The sequence below is a fragment of the Perognathus longimembris genome, chromosome 17 (assembly GCF_023159225.1).
Source record: "Perognathus longimembris pacificus isolate PPM17 chromosome 17, ASM2315922v1, whole genome shotgun sequence".
NCBI classification, from domain to species: Eukaryota; Metazoa; Chordata; class Mammalia; order Rodentia; family Heteromyidae; genus Perognathus; species Perognathus longimembris.
In genome coordinates, this window is record NC_063177.1 from 49,862,999 (window position 1) to 49,879,757 (window position 16,759).

Consider the following 16,759-nt stretch of genomic DNA (forward strand, 5'->3'; position numbering starts at 1 on the left):
ATAGGTAGAAGAGATGTCATGACAGATAGGGGAGAGAAATTTTACAGGGAGTTTCAGTCGATGATAATCCTCTGGAATTTCTTGTTGATGTATTGGCTTCTGACTAGGAGTCATCACTCATATACTGAAAAGATTACAAGTCCCATTAGAGCATCTGTTGGCGGCGGGGTTCAGGTCATCCTAGCAGAATGTGATAGAAGGGCCACACCCAAACTCTGCTGGCTCTCAGCCCTGCTCACTTTAATCATTTAAAGCAATACTTAAAGTGCCTCACCTCCCTATGACTGCAAAGCTGTGTGCTTTTCACTGTTAAGCCAGGAGAGAAGAGATTTCTGCTTCAAGCTCAGACGGAAAACTAGTGCTAAAACTGTCCCCCTCCTCGACAAAAGATGATAAAACTTGGACAAAGGTGATACGGCATCTGATGTGAGGTCCATTTGAGGCAGCCTTCAATTTACATTCCTTCCTTTTTCTTTTCCTTCTTTTTCATTTAGTACTAGGGCTTGAACTCAGGGCCTCATGCTTGCTGGACTGAAGCTCTACCATTTGAGCCACACCTTTAGCCCTGTTTTTTCCCCCTTTGTTTTACTGATTATTTTTTAGATAATGTCTCTGGAAGTTTGCTCCACAAGTTGGCCTTGAACTGAGGCTCTTCAACTCTCAGACCCTCGAGTAGCTAGGATTACAGTTGTGTGCCACAGATGCCTTGCACCTAAGGAAATGAATGAGTTAAGTCTCACATTCAAGTCACTCACTGCTTGGGACGTTTTTCCTTCCATGGCCCTTGGAACTCGAACTCAAGAAGTTTCATTGCATCCTGTTAAGCTGAGGGAATGGAGATCAAAGCTCAGTAAGACTCATGTAAATGGGAATCCTAGGGCAGGATACTAGAAGGAGTAGAAGTACTGTGTGGGATGAAGTGAGAAGGGTAGAAAAGGTCCATGTGTTCACTTCTAAGTAGACAATGATAAATGCCTGCTGCAGTTGCTGGTGGCTCACACTTGGAATCCTAGCTACTCAGGGGACTCAGATCTGAGGACTGCGGTTCAAAGTCAGGCCAGGCAAGAAAGTGCATGAGGTTATCATCTCCACTGAATCACCAAGTTGCTGAAAGTGGGTGTGTGGCTCAAGTGGTAGAGCACCAGCCTTGAACATAAAAGCAAAGGCTTAGTGCCTAATCCCTAAATTCAAGCTCCAGTACTGACATACAAAATCATCATCATCATCATCATCATCATCATCCAGTATGCCAGAAATCTGTCTCTATCAGACATGGTAGAAAGACTATGTAAAGTTTGGGAATGGAATGGACATATCAGAGACTCACAGTAGTGGGAAACTTTGGGACCCTGTCCAGTCTAGTTAACATCCCAGGACCATAGCTAAATATGGAAGAACCCATTCCTTAGAAATAAGATCCACAACCTAGCAAGGGATGAGCCAACTATGACCCATCATCATCTGACCATCTGTTTTAGGAAATAAAATTTTATTGGCACACAGGCATGCCGATTTGCACACCTCTTTTTATAGCAGCTTTCAAAGGATAATGGTAGAGTTGAAGAGTTCAACAGAGACAATACAACCCAAGAGCCTAAAATAGTTACCCATCAAGCCTTGAAGAATGGCTTTTCAGCCTTGAACTACAGTAAGAACTAGCCTAAATTGTCTTAACAGAACCAAAACAAAGCTCCAACAGGATCAGGAAGGTCTTCTATCATGTGCTCTGCCTGCCAGAACCTACATCATTGTCCTTTAAGGGAAGATACTATAGACTCTGTACTCCTTCATTGTGTGTCACTCATGATATTAATCCAATAATTAAAAAGTACTAAACATGTAACAGGCTTAGTGGCACATATCCATAATCCCAGCATTTGGGAGGTATAAGCAGAAAGATTGTGAGTTTAAGGCCAGTTTAGGCTACAGAGTAAGACCCTGCCTCAGAACAAACAAAGCAAAATGAATTCAATATACACAGAACGGGATCACGGCTGAAAGGCAGCAAGGCAGGAAATTCCATACGATTCTTATTCCCTCCAATTAACCATCAAAAGACCAGAAAAGGAGTTGTGAAGCCTTGAGCAGGAAAGCACAGCCCTGAGTTCAAGCACACGCATGCACACGCGCGCACACACACACACACACACGTTCCTTACCACAATTAGAAGACACAGGGAGAAACAGCACATAGGACAAGTAGAAACCAAAAGGCCAGATGGCAGACTCATTCATAGCCAAGTTAACAATGATGCTGAAAGCAGGTACTTTACATGCACCTATTGGTTACATTGGATGGAAACTTAAGACCCAAAAGTTACCTGTCTACAGAAGACTCTTACAGAGAGTCTGGCCGTTATACCATTGTATACTCTGAGAATGTTTATTTAACAGTTGATTTCATTGTTTTGTTTATGGTTGACAAATAGAAAACAAAAATACACTATCTAAGCAGATAGAAGATAGTAGATGATAGATAGATGAAGATAGATAGATCAAACAGATAATATGAATACAATTTTTCCAAAACATGTGCATATTATTTGTGATCTCTCCCTGTCTTTAAATGTCCAATCAATGCTTCATTTTTATAGTAGTCCCCATCAAACATATCATTCTTTCGTGTTTACATGCATTATTTTCTTAAATTAAGAACCCAGATACTGAATAACTATATACTGAGTACTCAGTACTGGCTACTTCTTACTGAGTAATGAAAACTAAGTATATGTATCAACATTGGAGATACAGCCAGAAACAAGTTTTATCACAAGCTTCCAGACTAATGGAATAAATGACAAATGAACAGGTATAATAAAATCGTTAAAGCTACTTGACAGATAAATAAATTAGACAAATAATGAATGGGGGTAATTCGCACAATTGCATAGTTTTAATTTCCAAATGAAGTTCAACTCCAACCATACAATCCTGAAGCATTCCTAGGCCACAGCAACTAGCAAAGAAGAATGCAAAATGTCAGACAGGAACTACAATCTCTTAAAAGGATTTGCCCTGAAAACTTGGCATTTCATAAAGCCACAAAGTCAAGGCCTTCTATACTGTGTTCCAATAGAGCACGCACAGTATCTTTCAAATGCATCATCGGAATGATAATGTCTTTGTCGTTCCTTAGCCTTAATTTAATTGTAAAGAAATGCAGAATTGTGTTTTGTTCCCTGAAGAGGAAAATAATCTTTGTATTTTTCAATCCAATAAAAACAACTCAATATGAGGTCTACATTACTGAGTATCTCCATTTCCTCAATTTTTAACTTTTTTCTTTCTTTGAGGATTTGGCATTGAATCAAACTAGAGTCATGATGAGGCTCATGCACTGCATTTCTCGTTGCTCTTGTTGGAGGTGGAGCTCCAGCAAAAGCTCGAATGAACACATGATTCAAGGTGTTATAATCTCGGCAATGACCAAATTGCAACAATTCAACATCACTTCCTGTAACGCTACCTCACAACCAATACCATAAGCTCACCAGGAAAAACAGTTGCACTCAAGTAATGTGGAATTTGGGAACTGCCTGTCTGCTCAGGCAGTTCTGAGCCTTTCAAGGGAGGGTTTTGCCTGATATTTCATTTACACTGTTCTTTTTTAAAAATTATTTTTATTACCTTTAAGTAGTTGTACAAAGGAGCTGTCGTTTAACAAAGCAGTTTGTGAGTACAATACATGTTTATCAATGTCACCCCTTTCAATGTTCTCACCCATCCCGTCCTTCCCCCACACCCCCACCCCTTCCCTCACTCTTCTTAATTTTGTAGGAAATATATTGGATCTTTGACTGCATTCTTCCTCTCTTCTCCTCATTTGTCCACCCTTTTTCCCTTGACCCCATCCTAGCCCTTTCAGGTACCTGCTTCCTGAGGTTTTATATATGCTTTGCTGACTTTTAATTAGTCAACCTTCTCCTTTTTGCACCTTACCTTCCTGAAAACATTCAGTAAACCCCTTTCGTACTATGCGGTTCTGTAGAGGAGACACTGCCCTTTATCAGCACAGTACCCACCCCTCCCTAACTGTTCTGTGCTGGCCTGCCCTGGTTTCATTCGCCTATTCATTCTTCCTACATGTGTTCAACCACCATGAATAATATGGACTCGGGTAACTCAATCATGATAACACTTTCTTCCTTGAGAGGGGTAGGGACTGATTTTTTTCCAGGGAATTGAAGAAATAACAGGGTAAAATCATGAAGAAGCCTTTGATTAAAAGTAGTATTTTTGTTTTTCTGGAATGAAGACATGGGAAGAGGAAGTTGGGAAGAAAGATTGAGATATTTATTTATATCTAGATAGAGGTAGATGATAGATAGATAGATACTTGCTGTACTCTAAATCTTATTCTTCTTTTTCTTTGAGAGACGGTTTATGTTTTTGTATGTGGCCCAGGCTGGCCCAGAACCCCTAGGTTTGGGCCATCTCCCTCCCCCTCGCCCCAACCTCTGCCTCCTCAGTGCTGGGTTGATGAACAGATGCCAGTGTACCTTATTTTAGGTTTTAATTTGGCTTCAATTAAAAAAAATTAATTTTCAATCTGTATTTTAGGTTTTAGTTTGGCTTCTCTTTTGCATTATTTAGTTCCATTGTTATTACTTGCACTTTATAGGTCAAGGAAAACAGGTATCAGGGTGATTCAATGGTTTGTCCATGATGGTCAACCTAAACTGATCTGGATTTGAGCCAGGGAGCCATCAAGAGATCGCTTTGAGACTTTACACCCAGAATAATAACACACATCTATCACATTTCCTCCTGAAGAATAGTGTCTGAATTTACCAACGTAGTCCTGAGAAATCTGACACTTCTGCACCAGGAGAGTGCTATCTTTGGTTTTCTCCAGATTGGTCAAACCCACAGCACCCACATTAAGATCATGACCTACAAAGGGTTACAGTGGGCTTTGTATTTAGAGGAGGTAGAACCCCCAAATACACTAAAATGGAGATGAAACCTCTATATACTTGTGGTTCTCATCAAATAAACAAAGGGCACAAGCTAGTATCCTTTTCTGAATTCAGGGATCAGATGCTTGATACAAAGGCTGCATCAATTCACCAGGACTAGACTCAAAGAAAACCCACTCCAGAAAACTAGCTGGCTTCTAATACAACTCCAAAATCAATTTGTGCATGCCTCAGCTTCCCAGAAAACAGTTTTGCTCTTCCCCCATTTCCAAATGCACAGGAAACATGAAATCTTAAGGACCTCTGATTGGGGAAGGGTTGAGAGGCGGGCAGAGGACCAGCAAAGAGACAGTCTAAATGGGAGCTCCCTCCACCAACCCACCATAGTTGGTCAGATTCAATTGCAAAATCTCAGGAAACCCTGAACAATTTCTGTTGGAACTTACACTGAGATTTGAAACTAATGAGGGGCCAGCACATAGAAGAGGATTCGACAGCATATGCAGCTCATTCTTTTATCCATTGGGGCCAAAGGGACCTTGGGATGTTTCCATCCAGCCTGTCATTTAGGGGAATTAATCCTAAAGCTTGGAGGGGGAAAAAAGGTTAGGATACTGCCACCAATGTGTTCATTTTAAATCTGCTGATGATTGCTTCTTACTTTCCTAGGGGATAATATTAAGGCCAGGTAGAAATGTTCATTCTCAACTAATGTCAATCTGAATCCTTTGTAAAACTCAGGCTGAGAGAACAAGGGTCTCTATAACCTGGCCAAGAATCTTTACATATCTCCCTGTAAAAAAAAAAAAAAGCACCCAATGTGCTCTGGGTGCTGCTTTGTTTTCACTGGGAAATTTCAGAGAAGAAAGAAGTCAGCGCATGTCATTAGGAGCCACACTGTCTACTTGCTCAAGTGGCCCAGGTGTCGGTGCCCAGTGTACACAATGCTTCACCATTCTACCGTCACCAACAATGGAGGAAGCTCTGGAGGTTGGAAAGTTGGAGATGAAAAAGAGTTTCATTCATTCCTTAGGAGTTCCAAGTCGGGTGATATCTGGCATATCAGACATAACTCCCTCAAAAGTGAGAAATATCACCATTCCCGTGGCCAGTTCCTGACTCAGGCTGATCCCCAGCCACGCTGATGCTCTTCAAAGACTAGAAGCAGGCACGCAACAACCTGCCTTGTGAAACAGACTTCCTTCCAGTGTTCTTGGAGATATTTGAAGGTCAACCAGTATTGAGAAATATTAACCTAATTCATTAAGGATCAAACATCTGTGAATATGGTCAAATTTGAAAGACTTTTTAAAATTCTATTCTAAATAACTATAAACAGAAAGAAAAGCTTAAACTGGGCAAAGGTAGCTGACAATATAAAAAATACTGAGCCAACAGATGGTTTGTTTTTGTTTTTTTTTTTTTGCCAGTCCTGGGGCTTGAACTCAGGGCCTAAACACTGTCTCTGGCCTCTTTTTGCTCAAGGCTAGCACTCTACCACTTGAGCCACAGTGCCATGTCTGGCTTTTTCTGTTTATGTGGTGCTGAGGAATTGAACCCAGGGCTTCATGTATATAAGGCAAGCACTCTACCACTAGGTCTTATTCCCAGCCCCTCAAGCAGGATTTCTTTTTTCAAGTGAACATTAAGCTCAGTGTGGTAGAACATGACTAAAATCCCAACACTCACAGGCTGAGGCAGGCGAATCAAGAGTCTAAGGCCAACCTGGGATATGTAGTAAGATCCTATCTAAAAAGTTAAATGAAAAGTAAAAGTGGGGTAGGGTTTTAGTTTGAGTGGAAGACTGCTGCCTAGCAAGCATTAGGTCCTGAGTTCAAATGCCAGTGAAACACACACACACGCACACACACACACACACCCCTAAAAAGTGAAAATTAATGGACAACATTCCATTTGCAGATGGGCTGGTCAAATGCCTAATATTAAAAAAAGCAATCAATAATTAGCTGGGCACCAGTGCCTTGCACTCGTAATCCTGGCTACTCAGGAAGCTGAGATCTGAGGATTATGGCTTTCCTACCCAGGTAGGAAAAGTATGTGGGACTCTAATCCCCAAATAGCCACAAAGAGCTGGAAGTAGAGCTGTGGTTGTGCTCCAGCCTTGAGCAAAAGAGCTCGGGGTCAGCACCCAAGCCCTGAGTGCAAGCCCCAATACTGGCACCCAACAATAACAACAACAACAAGAAAGCAAGCAATAATCGCTGGCTACTGTTATAAACATTACCCTCAATGGTGTCCTTGCATTTAAACTAGCTAGCAGAGAGATTTGGGAAACTATTTTCTTTCATAATATTTTAGTTTTTGTGGGCCTGAGCAAAATATTTTAATTCAGCTATGTGCTACAAAAGCAGAAGAGGACAATACATAAATAAATGGATGTAATTTCAGTAACACTACAATCTGAATTTCACATAATTTTTCAGGTCATAAAATGCTTTTTACCTCTGGTTTATTTAAAATGTGTTTTTAAAAATTAGCCAGGTGCTGGTGGCTCACACCTGTAATCCTAGCTACTCAGGAGGCTGAGATCTGAGGATTGAAATTCAAAGCCAGCCCAGGTAGGAAAAATCCGTGAGACTCTTATCTCCAAAAAGCACCAGAAAACCAGAAGTGGTGCTGTAGCTCAAAATGGTAGAGTGCTAGCCTTGAGCTGAAGAGCACCGGGGACAGTGCCTAGGCCCTGAGTTCAAGCCCCAGGAATGACCAAAAAATGTAAAACTATCTATTCCTTGCTTGCAGCCATATCTAGACAGGCAATGGACCTAAATTGGCCCGAAGCCCCTTAGTCTGTTCGTTGCTAATGGACCAGGAGGGAACCAGTCAGAGCTGGAGGATCCCTCCACTGTTGGGATTGAAAACTTCCTTCCTATTGTCCTCTTCCACAACCAACTAAGTTGCAATTGGGATGCACAAGCTCTGTTCCCTTGCAGAGCGAGCGAGGGCCAGCATCTGGGAGTGACTACTCCCGTTGGATGCCGTGGCTACACCTGTTGCTGAGAGAAACAAATCTTTCCCTCTTGAAAGCTTTCCCCAGCCTTTGCTGCAAAAAAAAAAAAAAAAAAATACATATGATTTCCAACATAATGTAAATCCCAGCTTTGCCTGCCAGTAAACTCACGTAGGTCATGTTAACATCAGGTTTCTATTAAACATTTACACCAAGGATTGGACTGGGAGATTCGATTGTTTGCATACCTCGCAGTCGCAGAGAGAAGAATCTCCCTACTCTCTCCCTGCCAATAACACAGAGGCACCTGCTGGAAGGATAGTTAGACAGATGTCTATCAGAAAAGTGGGTGAGATGCCTACGCAGGCCCCTCACATAGCTCAGACAGCTTCAGTCTGTCAGGCTGCTTGTCCAGCCCCGAGCTCCACTGAAATCCTCATTGAGAGGTATCATGTATAAAGCTAAAGATAATGGCTTCCAATTCATTACTCAGAACTCTAGCTTTCCCGGGCACTAGCATTTTCCAACCCACTGAATCATTTACTGTTTTGTTCTTCTGACTCCAATCAGTCGCTGCACTGCTGGAGGCTGGGGGTAGAGAACATTTGGTTGTGTAGGATAAATGTTAATATTATGAGATTCGGTTCCAGAAGTAGAACTGTGGCTCAAGTGCCACACACAAGCAAAAACTGCTAAGGGATAGTGACCAGGACCTGAGTTCAAACCTCAGTACCAGCACACAAAAAAGGGAGAGAGAGAAAGAAGAAGGAGGAGGAGGAGGAGGAGGAGGAGGAGGAGGAGGAGGAGGAGGAGGAGGAGGAGGAGGAGGAGGAGGAGGAGGAGGAGGAGGAGGAGAAATGAGATGGGAGAGGAGAGGCGGGGAGGGGAGGGGAAGGGAAGGAAAAGGAGAAAGAAGTAGAGAGACAGAGTCATTTAGCCAGGCACCAATGATTCCTACCTAGTCAGGAGGCTCAGATCTGAGGATCAAATATTTCGAAGCCATCACAGGCAGGACAGTCCAAGGGACTCTTATCCACCATAAAACCAGAAGTAGAGCTGTGGCTCAAGTGGTAGAGCACCAATCTTGATTTGAGGGGGAAGGGGAAGCAAAGCCCTGGCTTTGAGTTCAATCCCCAGTATCAGCAGAACAAAAATAAATAAGAAGCAAAATGAAGAAGTGGAGTTCCACAGAGACTGAAAATGGTTCTACATGCAATCTCGATGACGCTCCCTTCTCCTTTCCCTTCAGGAATTTAGGCCCAGAGAGAAGAGGCTAAGAGGAGCTCAGGTCTACAGAATTCCTGGGTCCGCTTGCTCTACCGTCCACCTAACGAGTTGCCCAAGACACTGTGAACAAGCACATGGTCTGCAGAACAAATGTTTGCATGCAAGAAAAGAGAGAGAGAGAGAGAGAAAAAACCATCACCATGAACTCCAAGCAAAGTAGATGGAGAGGAGAGATGTTGTTCCAGTATGATTCATTAAGTCTTGTCTGAGTGTCAGATGTTCAGCATTCGGTGCCATTGCCTCCAATTTAAATCATTTTTAAAGAAGTGCCGGCGAAAGGCGCTGAAAGGCACCACGCTCTGTTCTCTCCCTTGAAAAACAGTGTCTGCTTGTGCGCTGTGGTGGACTTAGCATTTTGGCTAGACACCCTGTGCGGAGCTCTGCTCCAGCTCCAGCTCCTTTTATTATTTTTTTAAAGTGTGTACAGTCATCTAAAGGCAGGAAGAGAACATAGTATTTCCAGAAATCAAAGAATCCCTGCTGGTGGCATGTGGAGGATGTGAAACAGGAGCATTGAACAGTGAGTCTCTCCAGAGAGAGAGAGAGAGAAAAGAAGGAGAGAAAGAGAGGGGAGACTATCCCACCCTCTCATTTTTTTAGTGATTGACTTCAATTAAGAAATTTCTGTACATTGTGTAGTTACAAAATGCTGTCAGTTTTTAATGTTAAAAGTCCATTTTAGAAAGGCAACAAACAGTACAAGAAATGTATCCAATGCCCAACGTATGACACTGTAACCTCTCTGTACGTCAGTTTGATAATAAAAATTTGAGAAAAAAAAAGTCCATTTTAGACATTGCTTTGTATGCATATTTCAGAACCAGCAAAGTGAACAGACTATACCTCAAAAGTATTTAGTGTTTTATTTTAATTTGTATCCACACTGTTTATATTAAAGCCAGATAATTACACTAAATTCCTTATTATCTTTTCCAGGAAAATTAGCTGGCATTTTAAAATAACTTTAAACAGCAAATATTTTTATAAACTTGTCTCCCAAAGGATCTTAAGTAATAATTTAGAAGGCAATATCTCTGCACAATCACTAATAAAATTAGAGGGTGGGATAGTCACACAATTAAGCTAAAGAAAGCACTAATTTTTCTGTAGGTTTTTTTAAAATAAATATATTTTAGTGAGACTGGAAAACTTTAAGAATGTAAATATATTTTGGTATTACTATATGTGTATGTAACTGCTCGGCACTTTGTAAGGATATTAGGATATTTTAGATCGGTACACTATACATCCAGATGAAATGTGCCTTTATGTCATTCTAAGAAAAAGTGTTTTGCAGTCATAAATTACCACAAATGCACAAATTAAAGTTTAAATAGATTGAAATATAAAAAAAAAAAAGAGAGGGGAGAGAGGGAGAGACCCTCACAATCCTGAATATACTCAATGTAATGGCCCCATCCTAAGAGCTGAGGGTATGCGTTTTTCTTCCTAGTGGTCCAGAGCCCTAGAATTCTGTTTAGAACCCCCTTGCAAGCCTGGAGCGACGGGTGGCAGCTTGTTTTCAGCAATTACAGGTGAGTTACATCCTGCATGGTTGTCAGTACCCAGCGGAACCGTGGAGACTGTACGCACAGGCGGGCTCCGCCTCTGTGTCCTCTGAGGGACACAGCGGTCACTCTCCTCTTACCAAAACTGACAGCGAGTCAGAATGAGCTTTGAGAACCTAGTGTTCTTGTGAAATAAGTCAGTCGCCAAAGAAAGATCGCGTGATGTCACACACTACCAAGATACCCAGAGAATCTAAATCCATAGACAAAGAAAGGAGAACCGAGTTGATGGGGGCTGAGGGGTGGGGTGGAGAAGAAAGGGGATTGGGGGACAGATTTTTCAGTTGTGCAAGGTGAAAAGTGTCCTGGAGCTGGATGGTGAGGACGGCGACAAATAGTGAAAAAGTACTTTATGTTGCCCAAGTTTTTGTCTACTGCTGAGAGTTGGTAAGATGGTGACTTGGGCTAAGCATCAGTGGTTCATACCTATTATCCTAGCTACTTGGGAGGCTGACATATGAGGATCAGGACCCAAAGCCAGCCAGGGCAGAGAGGTCTCTGAGACTCTTGTCTCCAATTAACCACCAAAAAACCAGAAGCAGAGCTGTGGCTCCAAGTATAGCACTAGCCTTGAGCAAAAGAAAGCTCAGGGACATTGCCTGGGCCTGGAGTTCAAGCCCTACCAAAAGAAAGAGAGAAAAAAAAAAAAGCTCAGCTACTCTTCTTCATTCCCCTGACTCCATTTTAAGAAGCACAATATACACGATGAATATACGTGAAATAAATGCAGTTAATAGCATACACTAAAAACCCCCAGCACCAATTACTGTCACTTTCTTATAGACAATCACTGTGATGATGTATTTATTTTAAATAAATATCGATTAAATCGATCAATCAACAAACCCATGGCTTTGTACTCTCTCACCTGGCTTTTTCACTCAAGTTGGTACTCTACCACTGGAACCACACATCCAACATCTGGCTTTTTGCTGATTAATTGGAGATAATAATCTCACTGAATTTTATGCCAGGGCTAGAGTCAAACGGGATTTCAGATCTCAGTTTTCTAAGTAGCTAGGATTACAGGCATGAGCCACTAGCACCTTGCCTGATGATTCATTCTTTGTGTAAACTACTGTATGTCATCACCCAAAAATGCAAAAACGTCCTGACATATCCTAAGTACAGATACTCGTCTACACTTAGCTACCTTCTGTGACTAAGTCACCCAGTGAATGAGTGACCTTGCAGGTCTGTTCTTAACTCTCCTCAGGAAAAAAAAAAAAAAAAAAACAAAACCATGATATGATTTCAAAAGATCTTCAGGAAATGCGAATCTCCTCCCTACTTCACTGACCTGTTTTGAAACATTACTTCTATAACCAGAAAAAAAAAATCCTTCATTGTCATTCCTGTCAAGTTCATCCTGCTAAATAGCACCTCCTTAAAAAAAAATCAAAACACAAACAGTATTTCCAGTTGCATGAAAAATCTAAAAGATAAAAATTAATTTACAGACACATAGATGTGTTGTGATGGTAAGTTTACCAAATAATACCATACTTTGCAAAACAAAAAAAATGTATACTCATCCAATATAATTAAAATAGAATTCAATATGAGAATCTTTGTGATACAGAAAAAAATCACTGAGGTGATTTCTGAAGGAGATTAAACACCTTGGCCCCGAGGGACACATTTAGACAAGGCTTTCTCTGCGTGTCCTTTTCTTTTATCTGCTCTTCTCACATGCTTGGGCCAGCAAGCAAAGTTGCCTAGATATGCGCACCCTGACGGAACTTCACTGGTCTATGTGCCTCACACCTGTCCATGAATGAGCCCACAGCAAGCACATCTCCATGTCTAAGCATGGGTGGAGGAGATAAGCTGAGCAATTGTGTGATTTGTCTCTGCTTAGGCAGTAAGTAACTAATCTCTTGATTGGAACCAGACTCCTATGAATTTAGGAGTTGAATTTGGAATGGCCACTGCTGCGTGCAGGATGTAAAGTGAATAAAATGAATGGGGTATTAACCCACCACTGAATATTAATCAGCTCTTCCTAAGAAAGAAAACACAGAGCTTGCCACGCTAAATATTTTCAGCGCTTATTGACAGGATATGATTTCTTTTCTCCCTCAGCCCTGTTCCTTCCCATCAAAAGCCCCCCCGGAACACTGGACAATGGACGAGTTAACACACACTAATGTAGAGTTTGAAAATCTCCAGGTAGCCAGGGTAAGTGCAACTCCAGGAATGTGTGGGACTTGATGAAATGATACACCACTATCAAAAGCAAAGTTATCTTCCAGTCATTCCTGCAAACACAGGCCAAGTTCATCCCAAAGGGACTCCACAGAAAGACCATGCACAGGAAATCCTGATGACCACAAAACGAATACATTTCCCATTGCCCTGGGAAGGACCCACAATGGAGAAATGCTTTTTGGTTATTTGGCTGAAAGAATATCCACCCGAGAGAAAAAAAAACATATAAAAATAGAATCTGGGAGAAAACAAAATGCGCAACTACCTATTGATATTTTTTCTTATGTAAGACCACAATTACTTTTGTTCAAGAATTCAAAGTCTTACTCATGTCAGTATAGTGAGGAAGCCTATAGAGCACAAGTTACAACAATGTCTACATTTGTCTCTACTGCTCTATGTATCTACAGGTATCTTTAGTGATATCTGTTTCTTTATCTATATAAATATAGACCTCTATTGCTACAGCTCTGTCTCTATATCTATACCAGTATCTAACTATACCCATGGTTCTATGTCCATTCAACCAAGATTCAACCAAGAATGGAAACTACTCCAGAAAACAATTGTATTTGTACTAAATACATACAGCCTTGTTTCTGGCTGTTAGTCCCAAAATAATAGAGAATAACAACTATTTTCATAGCCTTTTAATTATACGGGGTATTATAAATCATTTATAGGTGGTATAAAGGATTCAGGAGGATATGCATAGGTTATATGCAAATATTACACCATGTTGTTGAAGGGATCTGGACATCTAGGGATGTTGATAGCTTCAGAGAGAGGGAAGAGAAAGAAGTAGCACCTCCATTAGTTTTCCTACATGTCTGATCATATCTTAGTCTAATTCCCACTACACATCTCTGACCTTCCAAAAAGCTGGATAGCATTGCATAAATAGCAGAGTCAATGGCAGTTGAATAGGACAGGTGAAGGTAAGTTCCCTGAACTTTCCTATCTTTCCATATTATTATCTTTAACCCCCATTTACCTTAGCAAATGGATTATAGTAAAAAAAGACTACATTCCATAAACAGTCCACAGAAAACTTGATGATCTTAATATATGCAAAACGAATAGAATCACCTACCTGGGCCATTTATAGCCCAAAACATGTCATCCGTGGTCATCTGACTCACTGATAACTCAGACAGCAATGAAATCATCAAAGACATCCAGATACTTGAGATAAGGAGGAGGTTGGTTTCAGTTACTGAAGTAAGTGCTTCAATAATTCCACTGCAGTTTCCCCCAAATTCTCGTGGCCACTTTTCAACAGTCAGGAACCTTGCTAGCACCAAGCCTGAGTCTGCCTTAATAGATAAAACAATCTATAATCATGCAAAGCCCACTGGAAGCCCCCAGGAAGGAGAAGAGCAATCTAGCAACTCAAGACAGGCAAATGCCCAGTTATTTTTTTTCTTTATTGTCAAAGTGAAGTACAGAGGGGTTACAGTTTCATATGTAAGGCAGTAAGTACATTTCTTATCCAACTTGTTACCTCCTCCCTCATTTTCCCCCCGACCTCCCTCCTCCCTTTTTCCCTCTCCTACCCCATGAGTTGTACAGTTGTTTGCACCAAGTGGTTTTGTAAGTATTGCTTTTGGAATGGTTTGTCTTTCTATCCTCTGTCTCTCAATTTTGGTATTCCCTTTCCCTTCCCTAGTTCTAATACACATATATACACTATCCAGGGTACTAAGATCAGATACCGTGAAGCAGGGGTAAAACCATGGGAAGGGAATAGGAGAGAGAAAAAAAAAAAAGAAAAAAGGGTACTGTTTCACATGGCATGTTGAAAATATTTACAACAATGATATATCACTTGTTTATATAATGTGGAGTTCATTTCGCTTAGCATCATCTTATGTGTTCATACGGGCATAGCTATTGGGCTATTGTGATCTTCTGCTATGACTAACCTGAACATGTACTAATTATTCCCATACCGTCCATGTTTCTTTGAGTCTGGCCTACTTCACTTAGTATGATTTTTTTTTCCAAGTCCTTCCATTTCCTTAGGAACGGATCAGTGTCATTCTTTCTGATAGAGACATAGAATTCCATTGTGTATATGTACCACATTTTCCTGATCCACTCATCTTCTGATGGGCATCTGGATTGGTTCCATACTTTAGCAATGACAAATCGTGCTGTGATAAACATAGTTGTGATGGTGAAATGCTCAGTTATTTAACGCAGCTTTATTTCCTCCTGCCCACCCATCTGAATGCCATCAGCATTGTCCTCCCTTTGGGCTGTGGGTTTTCACCTTCTCTATCTTTTTCAGCCAGGAGCCAAGCACCTCAAACCCTACCATCCCAAGACAAATAGTTGCTGCAGTCTTCTTGGTCAAGGGACCAGATTACATTTCCATTGCTATCCTAAAGGATGGAGAATATCCAGGGCTGGGAGAAGATTTAGCTCTGGATATCTTTAGGCAATCTAGAAACTGAGATTAGAAGAATCTTGATTCAAGGGCAATCCAGGACAAAAAAATTCTTGAGACCCACAGTCCCAGCTATTAAAATCTGGGCAAAGCCATGCAATGCTTTTCATCTCATCCCTACATGGGAAACATAAATAGGAGGATCATGGTTCAGGTCAATCTGGGTATAAATGTGAGACCCTATTTTTAAAAAAATACTGAAAAAAGGACTGTGACTCAAGTGGTAGATCTCTTGCTCAGCAAGTGTGAGATTTACCCAAAAATGCAGTATTCACTCCTATAGAGTTATATTAGGAATCAAGGAAGACCCAAGGACAGTCCTCGCTTCTGATATTATGTTTAATAATCCCAGAAGATATTCTCTTAACTGCTTTGATCTTTTTAGTTTTTAGTTTGTGCGAAAATAAAATGATGCTCTACCACATGTCATCAGTAAAAGAAGGAAAATGTGCTCCTTTCTCTTGGGAGAAGGTATAATTCCATCAATACTGGACCAGAATGAAGCTAAGAACCTGGGAAGCAAAGGAAGAGAAACACTAGTACCACCGCTGAGGGAGAAAAGGCATAGCTACCTTCTCCAGCATGGAATATAGAAGGAAGAAAGAGACCCAACAGATTCATTAAGAAGCAGCATCCAATACATGCCCAACTTCCTGAGCATCTTTCCATTCCTCTATTCATCCATTCTTTTTCCATTAAGGAAAAGCTTCTAATGGTAGAAAGCTCTTTCTTGGCTTACTTTTGTCCAGCAGAATTCACATGCAGTTCCTGGATGCCGTTCACTTACTACATGTGGGTTCTGTGTACATTATGATTTGATCGTCTTTGGAAACCAGTGGTAAGAACAAATCCTCCATCCCTGACTCTGATAAAGCTTCAACTCTTATTCTCCAACATACATACATACATACATATACCACACACACACACACACACACACACACACACACACACACACACACAAAAAAAAAAAAAAACAGCTTCCATTATGTCCCTGTTGCAGGCAGAGCTACAAACATGAGTTGACATGACTGGATACATAAGCTAGATTCTCGTTTAAGTCTTCATCATTTCTGGAACCTTATCTGGGGGTTCTACAAGAGAAGAGAAAATTGTCGGCTTTGAAAGATACACAGTTCTTCAGACTCAGAAGTCTTCCTCCCACTCCAGGAACATTATGGGATGAGCAAATTCTGTCCTTGGAAACACAAAGGCTCAGGAAAGGGGCAGAGGGAATGAAGATCAAGGTACCTTGCTATGCAAGTCAATGCCAAGAGGAGAGACTTACAAAGATTGAAACGCTGTTTTTGTAGCTGTCACACCAATGCTGTTTAAAATTCTTCTCCTCTCTCCC